The sequence below is a fragment of the Gadus chalcogrammus genome, chromosome 13 (genome assembly GCF_026213295.1).
Source record: "Gadus chalcogrammus isolate NIFS_2021 chromosome 13, NIFS_Gcha_1.0, whole genome shotgun sequence".
NCBI lineage: Eukaryota > Metazoa > Chordata > Actinopteri > Gadiformes > Gadidae > Gadus > Gadus chalcogrammus.
The window spans coordinates 2,308,220-2,314,689 of NC_079424.1; positions in this window are offsets into that span (position 1 = coordinate 2,308,220).

Consider the following 6,470-nt stretch of genomic DNA (forward strand, 5'->3'; position numbering starts at 1 on the left):
GGGTTCTGTTACAGACCCATGATGGGTGTAAGCTCTGGGCTCTCATGTGCTACTTTTAAAACGTTTCTGAGGCCGCAATCCCCAACAAAACCTTGAAAGCAAAAAAAATGTATTCAGTAACTCTCACCTTTCTGTTTGTGTGGGTCTTGGTATGTGTATGCGCGTTGTGCGCTCGTACGGGTGTGTGTGTGTGTCTGCATTTGTGCGTCAGACTAACACATTAAAGTGCTTTTCTGCACCACAGGAACATTTCAGAACCATCATGCCATCCGAGTTATGTGCTAATGGGTTGAGCATTCACAAAACCAAATAGGGATCACAATTTTCCAGTCGCTTTAGACGACTAAATCACAGTCCGAACGCGAAGCAGTTCTGCAGATGGACTCTACAGCGATGTAGCCAGAGAGTTCCCCCTCTCTGTTCAACACCGAGCCCCTGTTCTGCAGACACGGTAATCCTCGGTTTCCCCTCTTCTGTAAGAATGAATAGTTTAGCGCCGGCTGTTATGAAGGGACCATTGTTCTCTCAGACAACCGTGGATCTAATTGACCGGGCTGGCCGGGATTTGCTGGATGTGTCCGATGGTTTCAGGGAGAACCTTGACTGAGCGATGGGTCTGGGCCGGACGAACCCAACAGAATCCTGGCTCTCATCCCTGAATCTGCAGCGTGCCAACCCCACCATAAGCTCTTCAGAACAGAGTCCCACTCCCTGGACTGGACGGCGTCGGCACACAGAACTACAACCGAAACAAACTTGGAAATCGAAGTAATCGACCTTGGTGGAGTACGCGGCTCTCTGAGATGCGATTACTACTCTAAGTACAGATTAGATAAGAGCACAGGCCGACGTTCTTGATCCCAGACGGGAAGTTTGGGAAATGTAGATGAGATCTAGATAAGACAAGATGTACTCTCTTAATCTCAGACAGGAAGGGAAATAAGGGTGTCTCCACAGAAAGTTCAGGACAGCAAGAACAATGAAGAAATGGATGGCAAAACTTTAGTAATAAAATAAACACATGAGAGCTAAAGCAAACCACTAAATACATCTATATACCCAATACGAGTGTTTTACTAAACAGCATTGACTTTTATAAACCAAACAAACTTTTAAATTGAAATGATCACCTTGTTGATCTCCGCTTTGTGTTTGAAGGGTGTGAAATAGATAAACTTGTTGGCAACTCTTTGATTAATGGTGGAAGCCTCGATTCCAGGTCCCTCCACCACTACCTCCATCTCTGGAGGTGGAGCAGAAAGGGGTTGGAGCAGGTCGTTTGGCCTCTGGAAGAGATGTCGGTTCAATCCCGGGTTCCTCCTACCCTGTGCAAGAAACCCTGAACCTCTAAATGCTTGTCGGTGGTTGGTGCCTTGCATGTCTGACACCACCTCTGTGGTGTGAATTAATGGGTTGAGGTGACACATGGACTGCCAAGCACATTGAGTGTCCACAGAGGTTAGAAAAAATGAGAACACAATCAATCTCAGTTCATCTGTGGTCATCGCATAACAGAGCCTTCACAGCCCTTTGCTTTTAACATCGATGAGGGATCATTTCTCACGTTTCATCTGATAACTTCAAAAAAAAAAACAAGGACGGGCGTCGATGATGGATGTCGGTAACGTTTGCTGACACTTCTCGTGAAAACCTCATTTTTTCAACGGACATACGGAGAGCCGGCCGTCAGCACACGCTCTCGGCCACGTCCACAGGTCTATTGATAATGATGACTCTCTCCCTCTATCTCTCCCTCTATCTCTCTCTCTATCTCTCTCTTTCTCTCTCTCACCTTGACTCATTCTCACTGTCTCTCCCCATTGCCCAAGCCTCATTCCTTCTCTTCCTCAAACTTGCCTTCTCTCTCTCTCTCTCTCTCTCTCTCCCCCTCTCTCTCTCTCTCTCTCTCTCTCTCTCTCCCCCTCTCTGTCTCTCTCTCTCTCTCTCTCTCTCTCTCTCTCTCTCTCTCTCTCTCTCTCTCTCTCTCTCTCTCGCTCTCCCCCTCTCCCCCTCTCTCTCTCTCTCTGTCTCTCTCTCAAGCTGACAGGGAGGAGCACGAGTAAAGCTCTATCAGTAGACCTTGGGAAGCTCTGGAGTTCCTCCGCACAGCTGACAACTCAGTCTTGCAAGTAGAAGAATAAACGGCAGAAACGCCAAGCATCTTTTTCTGCTGCTGCTAGGTATGGGGAAATACAAACAGCAATGCTTCAACTGTCAGCTGCTTTTTTCTGGTAGTACAGTATTTTTCCAACATTTTTTTCTTTGGGGGAGAGTGAACAGAGAGAGAGAGAGAGAGAGAGCGAGAGAGTGTGAGGGAGAGAGATTCTGTTTTGTTGAAAGCATGGAAGGCGATTCCAGAGAAGAAAGGGGGACGTTTTCCCAACATTTTTGTCTGCCTGAATCTAAGCCTTGAGATGTGGACCGCTCTGGCTGTAAACCATAGCCAATGATGACAGCGAATAGAGGCACCGGGGAGTGCTCTATGTATTCAAGGAGAAATATCTACCCTACAGACCTGAACACGGGCCGAGTTTCAGATCAGAAACAGACCCCTGAAGAGCTAAAACAATATCCTGACCATGACAGATCTGCTCTCAAACTTTATTATAGTCTGTCCACTCTGTCTCTCTCCCTGCCCCTGCCTGTCTCCATCTTCATCTTTCTTTCTATTTCTCTTTCTCCCCAGGCCTCTCTCTCTTCCTCTTGCTCCCTATATGTCGCTCCCTCACCCCCTCTCTCACTCTCTCTCTTTCCCTCCCCAGCTCTCCATCTCTCTCTCTTTCCCTCCCCAGCTCTCCATCTCTCTCTCTTTCTCTCCCCATCTCTCTCGGTCCTCCTCTCTCCATCTCTCCTCATTTCTCTCTCTCTCTTCCTCTCTCTCCCTCTCCTCTATCTCCCTCCCTCTCCTAAAACAACATCTCTCCTCTGCATCCCATTGGGCGGGTGATCTGAAGCACATTCCTGACCTCCCCATCCGTCTTGCCATGAAGAGAACCAGGCTATGGCCTGTTTGCGGTAATTAAGAAACCAATTTTCCTATCGGTTAGTGTTTTTTAACGTCTTGTCCGATGATGTACTCTCTCTCTCGGTCTCCTCAAAGCATCGTCCTCCCTCCTTCAAAGCCTCCCTTAGTTGCGACGCCATAGCCTGTCATCGGTAGATTTGTGATGTCACAACCTGCACTGCATCAACGCTGCCGTCAAAGCCCTCAACCCTAAATCCCCTCGATGCCGGGAACAGCCTCCTCTCCACTCCCTCCTCCTCCTCTCCTCCCCTCCCTCCCCTCTCCACTCCCTCCTCCTCACCTCTCCTCCCCTCCCTCCCCTCTGCCCCTCTCCTCCCTCCCTCCCTCCCTCCCCTCACCTCTCCTCCCTTCCCCTCACCTCCCCTCCCTTCCCCTCCCCTCCCTTCCCCTCTCCTCTCCCTCCCTCTCCTCTCCCTCCCTCCCTCTCCTCTCCCTCCCTCCCCTCCCCTCCCCCCTGCTCCCCCTCACTCTCCAGGCCCCCCATGGCTTCTCTTCTGCTCTGTTTCAGCCTGATAACCTGCTCCACAGAACCGATTTGTGGTGGTCTTCCTCCACTCACGCGTTCCTCCAGGTTGCCTCTGGTTCACCGCCCGACCCCTGGCTCTGTCCTCAGCCACGCCCTCTAGACCCCACTGCCACCACACACAAATACATCCCAAACAGCCTCTTAGTCATCTCCCTATTTAAGGGTTAACCTGTGCGTGTGTGTGTGTGCGTGCGTGTTTAAGTGTGTGTGTGTGTGTGATTGTGTGCGTGTGTGTTTAAGTGTCCGTGTGCGTGTGTGTGTGTGTGTGTGTGTGTGTGCGTGTGTGTGTGTGTTTCGTCATTTCACATAGCTTTGTGGCTGGCTCTGGGAGTCAACTCAATTCCATCTCAACAATGTAGCCTTTATTTTGGGGATTCATGAGATGCATCAAAGACAAATATAACCCATATGTTTTTGGGAATGTCTGTTTAATCTGTATTCACTTTGGATGTGATATTGCATGACATTTCACGCGATATGTGACGACAATGTTCCCTCCTTGTTAAGTTCTGAGAAGAATGGCGGCTGTATTGCAACACTCTGCACTAGAGATGAAGTCAGACACTGTATGTGACCTGTCAATCAACTTGTTCAAGCCTCATATAAAACATTGTAACGCTAGGTTCGTTCAAACGATGGCTGTTTAGCCATTTTATACAGCCTGTGATGGGTATTGTAGCAATTGTTTGCACTCTGCTAAACTACACAACCTCAGCAGTCCCCGTTCTCCTCGAATGTTGGGTGAACTTTTCTTCTGGCGGGCCCCCTGCTGGCGATCGACCTGAACTGCAGCAGAAACAAATAAATAATCCATGGCCATCTGCTCAGTTGAATATTGAGAAAAAGCCGGTCATTAAGAAAGCCTGAGTCACACCATGAAGCATCAACAACTCACAGCTGCCTGCCAGCAAGAATCCCTGGATAAGAAACATAACACATCATGTCTTAAAATAGAATGTGTAAAAGACGACTTCACTCGCGGAAACACCGACATGAACTACCATTTCCGTTTCAGAGTGAAATCAACAATATATTAAGTACAGCTTTAGCAGACAATTATATCAATTAGAGCGAACTCAAGGTCATGTCGTGGGGGGGTTAGGACGTCTTGTTAAGGGATGCCTTGGGTTAGATGGCAGACACATGGGGTATGTACACACAACCATCCGTTTGGGAATCAAACACTCTAGCCTCTAGAGTCTACACTGTCTGAACCACAGTGACGTATATGAGAAGAAATGAGCCATGCCACATATCTGACACTCAGTACAGTATGCCACAGAAAGGGATGGAACCAAGCTATTCCCTGAGCACATGACAGCCACCCAAGCGGAGATTGCCTTTTGGCCGGTCACAGCTCACCCATCCTCTCCTGCCGGCCTCCATTACCTGCTGCTGGGTCGGACACATTTACGGCCATAATGGCCGCTTCACTCTCTCACAACATGATGTGAGGCGACAGAAAGACAGCTCAGGGAGAAGGAACGCCGAAACCATCGGGTTGTTTGGTTTGAAGGGGAAGGTGGGGTACGGGGTTTAACGAGAACTCCTGTTGGGGGGTGGGCACCACCGACAGGCGTGACATGTCCGCTCGCTTTGTCCGTAAAGGTCAGCTCTAACACCGGACCGGGGAGCAAATCTTTTATCGTGGGATGGTAGAGGTAAGTACCGCCTTTTTCGCCTCTGATTGGTTAGACGGGCTCTCCTTGAGATCGTGTTTAGATTAGTCCTAGCTGTTTGGGGGATTTTAGGACTAGGGTTAGGTTAAGGGTTATGGTTAGGGTTAGGGTTAACCCTAAACCTAACCTTAACCCTAACCATAACCAATCGGAGGAGAGCCATTCTAACCAATCAGAGGCGAATCAGAAGCGGGAAAAGGCGGTACTTGCCCCTACCATCCCACGCCTCGCTCGCTCGGAGCGGGAAGCGACAGGCTGACACGGGAAGGAGGTGTGGCGTTATCGGTGGCCCAGCGGGGCGGGGCGGGGGGGAGGCGGCGGTGGGATCCCGTGTGTGTTCGCAGGGCCGTTGCACCAAATCCTGGGCCCTGTATACAAGAGGTACTGATGCCCCCCCCCCCCCCCCCCCCCATCGAATTCCCCCCACTAGCCCCCTGCGCTGAATTTTTGACGGGGGGGGGGGTAGAGAACAATTGTTGACGGGGGGGGAGGTAGGAGACGTGGCCGTGTGCGACTCCTAACACTATGGGCTGGTGGATAATTCAGATAAAATATTATAAAAAAAAAACTTTTTTTTTTGCCATGGGCCCCCCCCTCTGCCTTGGGCCCCCCCAGGACTGCCTCACTTTCCCCCGCAGTCCGTCGGCCCTGTGTGTTCGTAACGCCAGATAAGTGGACAGAGAACGATTATGGTGGGCGCTCATGTCAAACAAATCAGGGAGCAACTCAATGTCTGACGCCATCGTTACGCAAAGAATAGAACATACGTAAATGTTTTCCATCAACCTGAACGTTGGCGTATCACAGCCACAATGAGGCAAGTGAACATGTGTTACCCCTGTTATTATTGTTATAGTAAATACATAACCTTTCCAATTCATAGGCTCCACATGAATGCGTTGGCCACTCAGACGTAAGGACAAGAAACACACGACTCGACTTGATCTGGTCCACACTTCTTTCCGGTCCGCTTCTTGCTCAAGGATCCAGAAGTAGGAGATTGCACCCTGTGACCGTTCGGGGGGGACGGGGGGGACGGGGGGGAGCGAAACACCTCCTACATCCACTACACCATCCAGCCCTCATTCGTTCTCATTTTGCCCCCCTGTCTAAAAAACCAGAGAGTTCACTCCTACACATTGTGAAGACCCGCTGGAGCGATCGTTCATTAGCTTTCCTAGAGGCAAGCAAACAGAAATGTCTATTTTATCTCTGCTGCTACCGCCTTAGCATGCACCAC